Here is a 15,498-nt window from a genome sequence, read left to right as displayed (position 1 = left end):
TATGTTTAATGTGCTAATTCTGATTTCACATACATTTTAGGGTATAAGTCATGATTTCTTTTTTTTTTAAATTTATTTATTTATTGGCTGTGTTGGGTCTTCGTTGCTGTGCACGGGCTTTCTCTAGTTGCGGTGAGCAGGGGATTCTCTCTGTTGTGGTGCGCGGGCTTCTCATTGCAGTGGCTTCTCTTGTTGCAGAGCACGGGCTCTAGGCACTTGGGCTTCAGTAGTTGTGGCACATGGCCTCAGTAGTTGTGGCTTGCGGGCTCTAGAACACAGGCTCAGTAGTTGTGGTGCACAGGCTTAGTTGCTCTGTGGCATGTGGGATCTTTCCGGCCCAGGGATCGAACCTGTGTCCCCTGCATTGGCAGGCAGATTCTTAACCACTGTGCTGCCAGGGAAGCCCCCATGATTTCTTTTAAAAAGAAAGGGCATGCTATTAATTCTCTACCAGGGTAACAGGAGTTCCTGAGACTGGGTTGGGGAAACCAGGACACGTTGGGGAGAATATTTCGATTTTCTTTAGAGTGAATTGAGAGTGTCTGTCGAATACCATTGTGGTAGAACCCAGAGGGCATTTGAAAACATGAATCTTTTGCTAAGAAGCAAGCTCAGGGCTAGAAAAATAAAATCTTGCTATCAGTAGTAACATAGAGGCACCTTGAGAGTAAGTCTTTTCAGTCATGAGAGATACCAGCATGTGATAAGAAGAGGCTAGACATTGACTGCCTGTATTTAGGAGCAGTCATGGGAAGAAATAGAGACTGGCCCGGGTGGTAGCACATCCAGGAGAGTGTGTCATGCAGAACACAGGCAAAGCAAGTATGGGGCAGGGCCGCTGTTGGGGAGAGTGCTAGAAATTGGTCCACTCTTTTTGGAGAGCAGTTTGACTCAGTCTTTCTGACTAAAACATGTATATTTATTGACCTGGAGATTCCCTTATAGAAATGCTCATGTGTGCACAGCAGTGAGCAAAGAAGTGGGTTGCAGCAATGAAGGACTTGTCCATCGTGGTGCTCCCACACAGTAGAATTTTGTGCAGCTCTAAAGAGGAATTGGATGTTAATGGTCTGCTGTTATGTGAGGGCAGCAAGTTGCCATATAGCCTGAATAGTAGAATTTTATTATCATGAAAATCAATAGAATGTGTCCCTAGATGAATGAATGTATATGTTCTTAAAAATTTGTGTAAGTTTGTGTACCTGTGTTCTAAAAGAGAGTCCGGAGAGATACACTTCAGCTTGTTGAATGGGGTTGTTTGAATTTTCTGTAGGAACATATAATTAAAAAATCCAAAAGGGCTTCAAAAATAACTATGTATTTTTCTTTTGAAAGCTCTAGAAGTTTTGTCGTGTGGTACCATTTTGTGAATTGGAGGAGGGAAAGAGGTAGATGGTTTGCTTAAAATCATATGTCTGTGTTCTGCATAGTCATACAAAACAAAACCTCCCCGTCCTAGGATAGTGTGCAAAAACATCGCCAGCTGTTACTAACACAACCCTTGATTTGGTCGTTGTTTGCTTGCTTGAGTTTGGTGATCGTGGACACTTTGACACTTAGGTGAGCTAAGTTGCTTGACCTGAATGACTTTACCAGATAACGCTACAGGAAGGAATGTTGATGGCCTCACCTTCATAGTTATAATTTTGGCAGACCTCACTAGCTGTTGTTAGATGAATGTTATTTTTAAACTTTCATGTAAAAATGCAATCTCCTTCCCCTCTGGTGGTCTTGGGGAGGGGTCCATGCTGCTATCTTTAGAAGATGTGGCCAAGAGTCTTCTGGCTGTGACAGAAGCCAGGTGGCAGAGAGAGGAAAGGCTGGGTAGTTGTTCAAGGTTAAGGTTCTGGAATAACCTGAGCCCTGTTCAACTAGTGCTAAGATTATACTTCACATTTCCCCTGGGTACTGTTCCCGGGCATAGCTTTAATGTTAGTTTAACTAGACTTTGTATTTAATTATACATGTTAGGGTAAAGTCAGATGTCAGCTCACTTGGCTGCATGTTGAGGCCTGTAGAATATGGAGTGCTTTGCTCCTAACCACATCTGTTGTCTCCTCTCATTATCTGTTAATGGTACTCAACTTGACAGGGTTGTTTTGATAAATGAAGTGTTATAAAAAACCTGGAGCTGGAATTCACGTGGAGTGGAACTGAGGACAAAAGGAAGCAAGACATATGACACAGACAAGGCCAGGGTGAGCTCCCATGGGAACCAAGCAGTGCCCTGTGAAATGCTGAAAATAACAATGAGGGTTAATTGGGGGTGAGGATGGGGAATGTCTTATATTTTTTCATTCATCTTACACTTTCTCTGCCACTTTTTCTTGTGCTCTTGTGCAAGACGTCTGAGAAATTGTTGTTCTTGTTGTAAGAACTCCCCTCTTATCTACAGAGCCCTTAATTTAGAAGCTCACATAAATGGTGTTTAAAATGAATTCTTCACTTTGAGGAGTTGGGGAGGGCAGTTTTGGAGTGTCTGTCACCAATGAGTAGGAGCCCTCAGGTCAAAAGAATTCTTACAAAGGCCTCCATGTCAGGGAAGTAGAGGTCTTTTAGAGAGGAAATAACTGAAAATAAAGTTCAGTGTAAAGGAGAGGTGAAGATTATACCCATTCCCCCACTTACAGCAGAATTTGGTAATACTTTTGCATTCAGAGAAGTATTGAAGACAAATTAGTGTATAATGTGCTTTCTGTTTATATTGTATTCTGTTTTCATTGCTCTCTGTGTGCGTACAGCAGTTACTAGTCTATCCAGTTTGCCTGCTGCTGTTTTCCCTTTGCTTAAATGCCACATAAGTAGGAAGAACTTGTCTTGAATATATTAATGATGGCACCTGTACCTCACTGACTCTTAAAAAAAAAAAGTATAGCTTGCAGATAGGACCCTGGTGTTTGGGACCCAGTGTTTTTGTGAGTTACCCTAGGTACAACTATTTATGTCTCTGTGAAGTGGGGATAAAAATGTTCATTTTACTAGACTTTTAATTTTTTAATTTATTTGCATAGATGCTACTTATTTGAGAGAAGCTTCTTTTGTGTCAGCAGCTGTGCAGAGAATATACAAAATGAGTAGAACAGGCTTGTTGCCCTGAATTCACTTATTCATTTCAAAGATGTGTGTGCTTGATACCTGGTGATACTTTCTCTGATGGACCTTTCTGTCTAGAGGGGCTGTGAACATTAGTCAGAAAGTCACACCAGTGAATTACAAACTAAGATAAATGCTCTCAAGGAAAGGAACACAGTTCCCTGAGAACTTATTATAACAAAGGAACTTGACCTAGAATGGGGCCTCAGGGGAAACTTCTCTGACAAAATGATATTTGACCTGAGATCTGAAGGAGTAGGCTTTAAACTGGGGGGGGGCCGAGTTGGGGGTTGGGGCAGGGGGATATTTCTGTTCTAGTGGGTAGAAGCAGCGAAGGCCTTTGGTAGAAATCCTAATACCTTGGGGAAATTGTGACTGGTGTAACTAGAAAGTGGGGGGCTGGGTGTGGATGGATTAGCAGAGGGTGCAAGACAAGGATAAAAGAGTATGTGTCATAAGATGCCATCAAGGCATTTAGAATCCCCGAGAGACTAGGTACAGTATGAATTTAGAGTAGAGCAGTTTGCTTGTTCTCACCAGCCCTTTCCAACTTGGAATAAACCAGCACTTTTTAAAGTGCTGTAGACTGAAACCAACCAACCAAGCAAGCAACCAACTAACCAAAAAAACCCCCCAAAACTGTATCTTCTGGCCCTGCCATCTGTCTAGGTAGAGCTGGTGGGAAAATGGAAGTGTCCCAGTACCTAGGCTTTAGGGTTGATTCAGTCTCTGACATGGATGGAGTGATCTCAGAGCCACTTGGTTATGAGGCAGATTTTCAAGCTGCAGGTCTCCTCAGGATGGTCTTACTGAATAATGTTGTTTAGGGGAACTTATAGCAGACCTGCACTTGCGTGGGGACCACCTCTGATTCATATTGATCACAGCCACCTTTCAGGGTGGCAGAGGCATTATGCCTCATCAGCTGTTGCTCTTGGTACATGTGCTGTGTTAGTAGTTTTAGAGAGAGATTTCTATCTCCTGTAGAATAACTTGAGTTTTCTTTAAAAGAAATGAGCAGAATGATGTTTAAATAACAGATGTGCGTGTCAGCGTGGTTATCTGTGCCACGGAGGCAGGATCCCTGGATTCTACTCTGTGCTCCCTCCGCCGCCCAATAACATGTGTAAAGCTGTTTGAGAGCTCCATGAAACTTGCCTGGAAGGTGAAAGGTGTGATGTAAAGACAGCAAAAGCAGTCATCTACACTTTGAGCTTGTAGCTTTTAAACTTGGGTTGACTCTGAGTGAATTTAATAATTTGAATTTATATTCCATAGGAATGTATTTTTAAAAATTTGCTATAGAGTATCTTATTTAATAGGACAAAACGATTGTGGCTGTTTCTACTGGGGAATACATGGTATAAATGTAGTTTAATTTTGGTAAATTTGAGCAAGGTGATAGATAGTTACCAGATTGGGGGTGGGGAAGAAACTAATTTGAAATTTACTTTAGATAATTCTGTTTAGATGCACATAACAATGGAATTAATGAGGGGTCTGGAATCTGGTAGCCAGCGGCGGGTTATATGTTTATTTAAGACTGCATGGCAAGGAATGTGTATTTATTTTGTTTCCTTATTAGGTTGATTTCAGTCAAGCCCAATTTAAGCTATGCCTTGTCTAGCAGATGGATCTTTATTTTCTTGGGGAAAAAAGATCAGAGAGAAGACTTTTAAACAAATGACTTGCAGAGAATTCTTAAACTGGAAGGAAAATTGGGGTCAGAAATGTTGTTTGACACCAAACAATGCTTCTTTCTCCTGTGCATCTTTGAAACAAATGTTCATCGTGTCTGTGATTGTTGGTTATTTCATCTGCATTTGTTAGACGTCAGAGGGGGTTGGCATTAATATTCCTGGCAGGAGCAGAGGCAGCTCTAGGATGTGTGAACTGCTGATCACTCACGGGGATGCGCTGCCTCTTTAACATCTTGCTTGCAGATGCATTTTCTAGCTGACCACGCTATTAAGAGCTGCCATCAATCACACAGCATCCTAGTTCTGGCTGTCGGGAGGGGAGGGAGGACTTGGGAAGAGGGGAGGCTGGCGGAGCTGGGCAGGAGATACAATTGTGGCGGCTTTGTGTGCGCGCGCGCCCGCGGTGGCGGCGGGCAGGGGCGCGCGCGGAACGGGACAGACTCCACCCCGGGTTTTGCCGGCCGCCGCTGCCGCCGCCGCGGGGAGGCTGCTCTTTCTCTCCCAGCGTCTGGGTCACAGGCATGTGGCAGTGTTGGCCCGGCCGCCCGGGCTGAAGGAGCGTGAGCCGCGGCGGCCGCTTCCCCCAGCTGCGGGCGGGGCCCGGCGCGGCCACCTCCTCCCGGAGCCGCTGAGCCGCGGGGACATGCGCCCGCGCCTTGCTGCCCTGCGGCCGCCCGGGCCTCCTTTTGTTTAGCAAGTGCATTTCACGCCCAAACCCCCGCCCGTCCCGCCAGTGCCCGCGGGCCTGAGTTTGCGAGGGGGCCTTGCACCGGAGGACGAGGAGGAGGAGGAGAGGAGGCCCGAGGGCTCAGCTCTTGCTGCGACCGGCCGCAGGCAAGTGGCCGGCCCCTCTTGCTGTGAGCGGGACGCGGGTCTCGGGCCAGGAAGTTGGACAACAGTGGGCGCAGGGGCTCTCGGAGGTGGGTGTACAGGAGCGATGTAGTTGACCCTAGAGAGATGAGCATCTTGGGTATTATTAAGAATGGTGGTGGCTTTCCAGGAATCAGGAATAGGTATTTGCAGTGTCCCACTGCATGTTATTGCGCTTGCTAGTTTTTTGTTTTTGCTTTTTATTTTAAATTATGAAAACTCTAGACATCCCAGTTAAATAAATCAATTAAGAAACATGTGTAGGGCAGAAAAAACAGTTTGTTGTTGTTGTTGTTGTTGTTTTTAAGGGGTGTGTGCGTGTGTGTGCGTGCATGTGTGGTTTAAAAGGAAAGCTGAAGATGAGCCATGTATAATCCCAAAGCCTCTGTTTGATCAGGAACTTTATTGCTTACTGTGGAGTAAATTTTTAAGTTTAAAAATAAAGTGAATTGGATGGACTTGGTTATAATTTGGGGCTGCTTAAGTGACAAATATAATTTGTTCCTTGGATCAAAATACTGTTATTCTACCAGGTTAGCTAAAACACAAGGACAGTTTTGAAGAAGATTGCTCTAAGTTTAAGCTGTTAAATTTTTTTTTTTTTTGGTTTAAGGTGATGGCTTCCCTGCCCCCTACCCCTCTTTACTCAAATCTTGTACTCCTGTTGAAGCTGTGGGGAGACCTGCTTGACCACTTTGTGTTTGCTGAGAAAGAAACTCTTGTAATAGGTTACTTTGTTTTACTCTCAGGCTTTCACCTTCCCGGCCCACATGTGCCACTGCTCTCCTTGGGGCATTGTTTGGCTGGAGGCCTCCTCTCAGCCATATGGAAATTTAAAAAAATGGTATGTGAATGTACACTGAGGTCAGTAGAGAGATTAATTTTTCCCTTTGATATGTGTGTCTGAGTGCTTTAAGATTGAGACACTGAGGGAAAGTTGAGAACAGAGTTGACAAAGTCCTTTAAATTATGTGCCAAAATTACTATATTCTGGTTTTTCTTTTCTTTTTTCTTTTTCTTTTCTTTTTTCCTTCTTAGGAACTCCACATTTAAAGTAGACATGATTTGAAACCTTACAGACGGGAACAATATCCCATGTAAGCCCGTTGATCTGTGGGCAATTATTTCCAGATGCACAACCAAACTCTACATTTTTATGTGTGTGTTAGATTTGGGCTCTTAGAGGCAATTGCCTTTCTGAAAATTTGCATTGCCTAGTTAAATAACACAAGGCAGACATTTTAGAGGCTTAACAGCAACTTCACAATAGTGTGGGAGCAGCAGTTAGAAGCCTTGTGTTTGTTTTTTTCCAACTCTGTAATTTAGTAGTGTTTAAACTATTTCACAAAGATCTCTGGGACCAGTGAAAGGTGGTTTTCAGTCCAGAGCACTTGAGTGCTCATTGTACTCTGGCAGGCCCTGGTGCTTGGCAGGCTGTGCTTGAAATGTTATTTGATCTGGTTGCATGAGAGAATGGACTAAGATTACACTTCTTCCTTCCCGGTGGCTGTTGAAAGTGATGCACCAGTGAGTACTGTTCAGTAACATATTTAAAGACTTAACCTGCATTCATTCACTCTAAGAAGGTTTCCAGCAAAAGGCCGTTTAGGTTTTTGCCTTGTTTTGTGGTTTTGCATTTATGAATTGAGGCGAGAGCTGACGTAATGTAGCTGTACCACTTCCTTTGTGTATGTATGGATTTTTATAGCCTGTAGGATATGTTCCACTCTACATGGTTGTGATTATTTCTGAAATGCTTGATGTATATGTACTTTCAAATGTGGGCACCCTGAGCCATGTGCCAATAATATTTTTTAGCTTGTAGGTCTGGGGTGGGGGGAGTGTCATGGTGAACCCCCTTCAGCTTATCAGGAAGGTTCAGTGAATGGCCTGTGTGTTATGCAGACCAGCTCTTCATTTTAATTAGTGCAGCTGTGTACAGCCGTCTGGTCAGACTGCATTGGCTGCTTCTGCAGGGTAGTTTTATCTTACACTGGAGGTTTCATGGACTTGTCTGGCTGTATTTCTTAATCCCTCGCCCATTGCCACTGTGTTTGCTTTTAAGCAGATGATAGAACAAGACAAGCTTTTGTTGACTCATGTAATAGTTTACTTGTGAGAGATTTATTTTTGGTTTTGAGCAAATTGGTAAACCATGTAATTTATCAGTAGGTATTACATTTACTATGCTTTTCCAAGGTCAAAGGGTTTTGCTTGCTGTTGTGTTAGTCTTAGTAGTCAGTGGAACCACCCATTAAAAAAATTTTTTTAAACAACAATATCTTAAAAATTAAAAAAAAAATAATTATTTAATTGTGCCAGGTCTTAGTTGTGGCAGCACATGGAATCTATTGCCACATGAGGGATCTTGAGTTGCAGCATTCGAACTCTTAGTTGTGGCATGTGGGATCTAGTTCCCCGACCAGGGATGGAACCCAGGATCACAGGGTCTTGGCCACTGGACCGCCAGGGAAGTCCTGAACTATCCATTTTTTAAATGACATGGGAAGCCTGTGGGTTTTTTGTTTGTTTGTTTTTTTAACTGGGTCTTTGATTGCTATTCTAGGATTACTTTGTAAAACTGAGAAATAACTGTTAGCTTAATGGAGATAACATGGCTAAAATGTTTCCCCCTGTCTCTTACCTTTTGTTACACTGTACCAGAGGGACTGAGAGAACCATTGATTTACAGCTAGATGATTAATACAAGGGTTTAGAAATGTCTCTGTTTAGGAGTGTGTGTGGCTACCTTTAAATTTTAAAATGTGCTTTTGGCTCCAAGTTACTGGAAAATATTTATTGTAAGATTGAGTAGCTTTGAGTCTTTGACTATAAGTCCATGACAAAGTCAGGATTCTCAGACTGTAAAATAGATTGTGATGTGAATGACACATTCTCTTAATGGTTTGGTCTCCTTACTGTCTGCCTCTGTCTTGAGCAGATGCTCACCACCGCGTTTTCTGAGACTGTCCACTACATTTTTTAAAAGAGGAGCAAAAGTCGAAAAACAGACGAATCTGTTTATATATAAAGCTAATGTGAGGCCCTTTCACCAGCCCAGCATACTGATGGAAGAACATGGGATGTGTAGTTGGAGGGACTTGTGGGGGTGGTGCTGGGGAGCAGTGCTAGGAGGGAAGCTGGTTCAGTCAGGTTGAGACATTTTTAAACTCATTGGAGAAAGGGTCCTTCTTAAAATAGCCTGGAATGAGGAAAGAGAGTGCAACATTTTCTAGAAAATGTAATAATTTCAGTGTAACATCTATCAACTGTTTAATTAAAAGAAATCAAGCCATTTAGATTGGTAGCAGAGAGTGCTGAATCTAAGGAAAAACAGAAAGACGTATAGTAAGTATCCTAGATGAAACAGTTTATTCCAAAAGTTCATTCATATGTATTTCTTTTTTATTTCTAAGATCATATTTTTTAATTCCAAATATTGATGGTGATTAGGGTCGTAGACGCACACTCCAAAATCTTTTAAATTCTCGATATAGTTGACATGCTTATCCATTTGTAATGAAAAATAGGAAAGCAATACTGTTAAAATTTAATTAGCAGGACAAATCAGCATATTCAGTTTTTAATGCTGTCACATGGAGGCTTTGCTGGTATAAGTAATCAATTTATTCATTATAAGTTGGTGGTAAATAGCTAGACTGTTCTATTCTTAGTTCTGCCGCTCACTGTGAGACCTAGGATAAGTTACTTATTAACCTCTTAGTGGGAAAAACGATCAGTCTACCTCAGAGGGTGTGCAAAATGCTTATTAGGAAAGTGCCTGGCACATAATGACAGCTAGTACTTATTATAGCGAGCAATATTTATGCTCAAGGTACTGTTTTAGTTGCTGAAGATACAAAAAAGATGAAGTCCCTGTCCTCACGGCACTTCCATTCCAATGAAGGAAGACCACGCAAATTAAGAAGAACTTGATGATTCACAAAACTTCCAAAGATAACTTCAGGGCATGACAGTGATTTTTAGTTTAATATAGGATGTCATTATTTTCTTCTTCCTTGATAAAGATGTGTTTCTCAGACTATTTGATGATTTATTAGCCATTGTTAACATTTTTTGGCTCACAAGTGGAATAGAGAAGGAGGAAGAGACTTTTTCTGGGAAAGGAAAAGAAAAAAAAGAAAAAATGGAACAAAAAAGAAATTAAACATAGTGATGTAAGCACCCAATAGTAGAAGCGAAATGTTAAATCATAGTTCATCCATGAAAGGAAATATTATGCAACCATTAAAAATCATCATGATATAAAAATATAATGTAAAGCTCAGGGGAAAAAAACCTGTAGATGCCAAATTGTTTATGCAGTGTGATTCCAGTTGTGTGTATACCCACATGTACTCACAGAGGCTAAGCAAAAAGATTAGAAAGAAATATACAAATAGTGCTAATCTCTGGATGATGGGATTATGGATGACTTCATGCTCATTGCCTTAATATTGTTCTGTCTTTGCCCTGAATGATTTAATCCTTGCAGGTCTAAATGCCTCTGAGGTAAAAGTGAGGCAACCCGAAACTTAGAGGAGTTAAGCATTGTCATGGAGGCCCGCAGCTGGCGAGTGGGGAGGCGGGGATTCCAAGCCGGAGCCTGACCCTGTTCTTGCCTTGACCCACTCTCATCCTGTTAGAGCTGACCTTTGTGAAGGGGCTTCCCCTGTTCCTTCACACACCCATGGCCCCGCCAGCTCTGAGGTTTGTTTATGCTACCAGAGGGCCTGCATGGAATCTCACACAGGTGGAGCCAGTGCTGAGGTAATGCTGAGCATCAGGCTATTGGGGAAGAAAAGCCAATATTATGGCAAGAGGAGGAAATGGAAGAATGATTTGAGAGAAAATGGTCTGAAAGGTAAAGCAATATAAAGAGGATACAGGGAAGAGGGTGCTTCAAAGTGCGGGAGTGGGGTGACCGTAGAATCACCTGTTCTAGGTTTTGGACTAGAGAATGAGAACTGAGAAAACGCTATTGAAAAAGTACCATTTAATTAATCAGGAGTCAGTGGAACCCCTGAGAATTTGTTGAGCAGAGCAGCCCAGGAGGTAGAGCATGGCCAGTGACGGTGGAAGTGGAAGCCAGTTTGCAGTTGGTAAGGAAATGTTGAGAAGTTTGGTGGTGAGAGGAAGAGTGATGGAACATAGCTGGAAGAGGCTGCAGGTTAATGGCATTAACTGGTTGATGCATGAAGAGGTTAATGGCAGTTACCTTCTGTAGGTAGGATTTTATAATTCATGTGACAGTTGTATTCAGGTTTTTACCATAAAATGAGATAATGAATGTGAATCACTGTAGAAGAAAACATTTTAACCTTAGAGGATTCATCAGAAGTTACTTGTGAAGAGTTTTAAGAACATGGTAGGTAAATATGGGGGATCCTTTATAAAACTAAAATATTTTTGAAAGTAAAGATTAAAAATAATCACTTGGTTCTAAAGATGAACCATTAGATCTGTTTCTCATGTCTTGTTTCTACAAGGTGAATGAGCTTTTGTAGTTGCAGTTTAAAAAAAAGGGTCAGTTTGTATGTGACTGTTTATCTTCAAAGGAACAAAATAGAGTTGAATATACTGTGCATTTGAAAAATTGCTTAAGTCAAATGCCTCCAGATGGTGTGTGCTGCTGCATTCACAGCTGTATTTACCTCAAGCTCACCAGATTATCTTCTAATAATTTAGAAATAGCTGGTTAGAAACAGTGGTATAGTCAAGTCTCTGCCGGTTCTGAACTTGAGCAGCAGTAGTGACTTGACTTGTCTGCCTTTAGTAAAATGCCAGTTGAAATTACTTCCTTCCTTTTGCATTGTTTGCAGGATTTCTTACTGGGCCAATTTATGCTTTGCACACACAACCATAGTGCTTACGTGCAGGTGCAGAAGACTAAGTTCTTTTTATGTGGTCTCAGGAGTGAGATTGGAGAACAGCTCTTGTATATCTTTAAAAGATGTTGTTGGTTTACTAATAACCTTTTATTTTTTGAAACATTTTTAATATATTAAATATATGCAGTTGATATTTTACACGTCATATGGTGAGCTTTCTGTATTTTTTATATCAGCAACCAACAAAAACCAAGACAAAAACTTGTTAATACATCTACTTCCCAATATAAATATTTTTTTCTCTTATAAGGATTTCATAAAAGTTATTTTGGAAGAACTCAAATTACTAAATCTTAATTTTTTTTGGCCACACATACTACTGTTTGTTTGCTTATTTAGAATAAGAAACAGTTTTCATAAGTTAGATGTAAAACATAGAAAAATAGTTTGAAGCATTATCTAGGAATTTTAAATATGAGGGGAATGGTAAGAAAGACATGCACATTTTTTATTAATCAACCAAAATTATATAGAAAAACATACCAAGATCAAGCCATTTGAACAGTTATTTTCTCATTTTGGTTTTAGGTGTTTAGCACTTACTGTTGTCTTTTTTGTGTGTGTGGATATTTTATAATGAGAAAAATTATATAGAAGACTTTTTACCTATGTGTGTATTCTTTGACTACCTACCTAGGCAAATCTCTTTCATAGGCTGTTCTCTTTCCACAGAGCATAATTCTCACATTAAATAGGTAAGGGGAAATGTTCAGTAATGGAATGTTCATCTTTTTAAAAAAAACATGTTAGATGTGCAGGGAAGGCAGTAGAGCAATTAGTATTCACTCTGAAGTGTGCTGGGGGCAGGAGCAGGGTAAGTTTTGATTGTTGAATGGAAAGGAAGAACAAAAAGTGCTGGAAAAAAAGTAATGTCTAAAACATTTTGGCTTTTTTGGGGGGAAAGTTTTCTTCAGTTTTGTGAACAGGCTTAAATTGATTGCATAAGCATTTACTATTGGGTAAGTATTTATGTGATACATAAAAACATTAAAAAATCAAACCACTTTTAATAAATTAATAGACTTTATTCTAGGGAGCAGTTTTACTTTTATAGAAAAATTAAGTGGAAAGTACAGAGTCCCATGTGTCTCCTTCCACCCAGTTGTCTCTTATTAACATCTTGCATTAGTGTCGTACATTGTTAGAATTGATGAATCAGTATTGATACCTTACTATTAACCAAAGTCTATGTTCAGTGTTTGTGTTATACATTCTGTGGGTTTGCCAAATGTTTAATAACATCCACCATCACAGTACACATTGAACAGTTTCACTATTCTAAATACACCTAGTGCTCCACCTATTCATCCCTCCTTCTCTTCCCCTTAGCCCCTTGCAATCACTGATCTTTTTATTGTCTTCATAATTTTGCTTTTTTCTAGATGTCATAGAGATGGGATCACAGAGTATGTAGCCTTTTCAAATTGGCTTGTTTCACTTAGCAGTATGTATTTAAGCAGTATTCATGTCACTTTGTAGCTTGCTAGCCTCTTTTTTTTAAGATTTATTTATTATTATTTATTTATTATCTTTGGCTGCATTAGGTCTTCGTTGCTGGGTGTGGGCTTTCGCTAGTTGTGGCAAGTGGGGGCTGCTCTTCACTGTGGTGAGCTGGCTTCTCAGTGAGGTGGCTTCTCTTGTTGCGGAGCACGGGCACTAGGCTCCAGGGTTTTAGCAGTTGTGGTGCACGGGCTTTGTTGCTCAGTGGCATGTGGGAACTTCCTGGACCAGGGCTCGAACCCATGTCCCCTGCGTTGGCAGGTGGATTCCCAACCACTGTGCCACCAGGGAAGTCCCGCTAGCCTCTTTTTATCACTGATGATGTCTCCTTGTTTAGATACACTACAGTTTGTTTATCCGTTTACCTGTTGAAGTACATCTTCTTTCTTCCAAGTTTTGGCAATTACAAATAAAGCCAGTATAAACATTTGTGTGCAGGTTTTGTGTGGAGATAAGTTTTCAACTCATTTGGATAAATACCAAGGAGCATGATTTCCAGTCTATGGTAAGAGTAACGTTTGCTTTTGTAAGAAACTGCTGTACTGTGTTTCAAAGTTTCTGCACCATTTTGCATTCCCAACAGCAATGAGTGAGAGTTCCTGTTGCTTCACATCCTTGCTAGGTTTTGGTGTTGTCATTATTTTGGATTTTAGCTCTTTTTATTTATTTGAAAAAATTAAAAGTATCTACTTATTTCTGGTGTCAGTTTTTGATTGTCTCTGCTATTTGCTGTGGAGAGGGAGAAATGAGAACCATAAATATATTACATAGGCCTCATTCTCCATCCTGTAGGGGAAAGGCATAAAGGCATAAATTTGGGAATACATTCTGATTACACTTTAAAAAAAAGGGCATAATGCTGATATAATGATGTTAGGTTGTGGTTCATGTAAAATGTAGTAATATTAATTTTTTAGTGGTTCTGTGTTAGCTTTATTTTCTCTTGGTTACCTGTGTTCTTCATTTGGCAAGAGATTTTATTTTATGAAGGGAAAAGGATACTTTGAATTTTTTGAAATGAACTCATTCTAGCCAAAAGCCCTTAGTTGCTAGATACTTATAAATGTAAAGATTTATATTAATTTCTTTATTGCAAGATCATTTATTGAACGATCAGGATGCTCAGAGATAAGGACCATTTGACTCTGCCCTTGGAGGTGATGCACTGCAGCAGTGAATATTGGAGGGTTTACCATAGGGTAGATACCATGCACTTCTGAAATGAGCTTAGAATTACTTCCCAGCTATGCTTACTTAGAATATTTTTGACCTTGCATTTATCTGGTTACTTATTGGAGTTTAACATGGACCTAATTGTGTTGTATGCCTACCCACAGCCTTGGTTGTGAAGATGATTTGGATAGGTTCTCCTGGGGGTCATGCAGTTCATTAATTCCTTTGTCAAGGGTTCGTAACTGTATTTTTGTCACGGACTCCATTGAGTATTGGCGGTAAGCTATGGTTTTCCCCCAGAGCAGAGTCGTGAGCCTTTGCCTGCATGTCCACAGGACGCAGTTGCAGGTAGTTTATGGAACTCCTGCAGCCCATGCCTGGACCTCTCCTTTAAGAACTGCTGTTCTAGTGGCCTTCAGTCTCTGTTTGAATGACCAGGAACCCTTTGTGTTTCTTATTCTGGCAGATTTGCTTTATTTGAATGGTGTGGCATATGGAGCCTGCAGAGCTTCCTGTTTGTGTGTCCTGGACAGTTTTTCCAGGGGTCCCGAGGCTGCTGTGGCCGTGGCAGACTGGTGTCTCTGTGAGAACCCAGAGGAGAAACTTTCTCAGTTCTTAGTTCCAGAAGGAACTGACCTCCTGAGCATGTGGTTTGCTCTAACTTATGAATTTAGAATCCTGTGACCAATTAAGTTTCTTCTGAGCTAATTTGCTTATAAAATTTTGGCTACATCTAACAAAAGGTATAAAATGAACCCGAACACCTATTTCATGGTTTCATTTTCTCAGTCCCCTCTCTCCCCCTACAATTTTCCTTTGTCCCAAGAAAAAGAGAAGCAGTATAGTATGTAGTTAGAGTACAGGTGCTGCAGCTCATGTGACCTGTGAGACCTGGATTGTGGCTGGAGGGAACCTGTTTCACCCCTGTGTGCTCACGGTCCTCTTCTATGAATCGCTCCTACTTTGTGTGGCTACTGTGGTATATTGTTCCTTCTACCTTAATATTGTGAGCTCAGTCTTTTGCTTAGAAGGATGTAACCTTTACTTTTATTTAGTCTTGGTAGGGATATTATTTTTAAAGTGGGGAGTTTCCCACTTTTTACATTTCAACATGACAACTTTTGAAACATCAGTGGTGAAATTGTTGAATTTATTTATCTTTACTGTCTCAGGGAGAAAAATAGAATTTATAAATTATTTGGCCTGCTGGTTAGATTTAAAGCATAAAATTTCTGTGAAGTAATGTAACTCTAAAAAATGTAATACTACTG

The 15,498-nt window shown here is 40.7% G+C and overlaps 1 protein-coding gene across 3 annotated transcripts in view; it reads left to right on the top strand.

Moving 5' to 3' along the window:
* Positions 1-15,498, top strand: part of RERE (arginine-glutamic acid dipeptide repeats) — a 410,456-nt gene that overhangs the window by 101,173 nt on the left and 293,785 nt on the right. Inside the window, exon 1 of one of the 3 annotated variants that reach the window (XM_057695303.1) lies at positions 5,660-5,713. The exons of the other annotated variants lie outside the window; for them this stretch is intronic. The gene's annotated coding sequence lies outside the window, so the exon portion shown is untranslated. Of the gene's footprint in view, positions 1-5,659; positions 5,714-15,498 lie in introns of those variants that run through there. 3 annotated transcript variants of the gene reach the window in all.

This window comes from Hippopotamus amphibius, chromosome 1, assembly GCF_030028045.1.
Source record: "Hippopotamus amphibius kiboko isolate mHipAmp2 chromosome 1, mHipAmp2.hap2, whole genome shotgun sequence".
Lineage (NCBI taxonomy): Eukaryota > Metazoa > Chordata > Mammalia > Artiodactyla > Hippopotamidae > Hippopotamus > Hippopotamus amphibius.
This window is presented reverse-complemented; position numbering and strand designations above follow the sequence as displayed.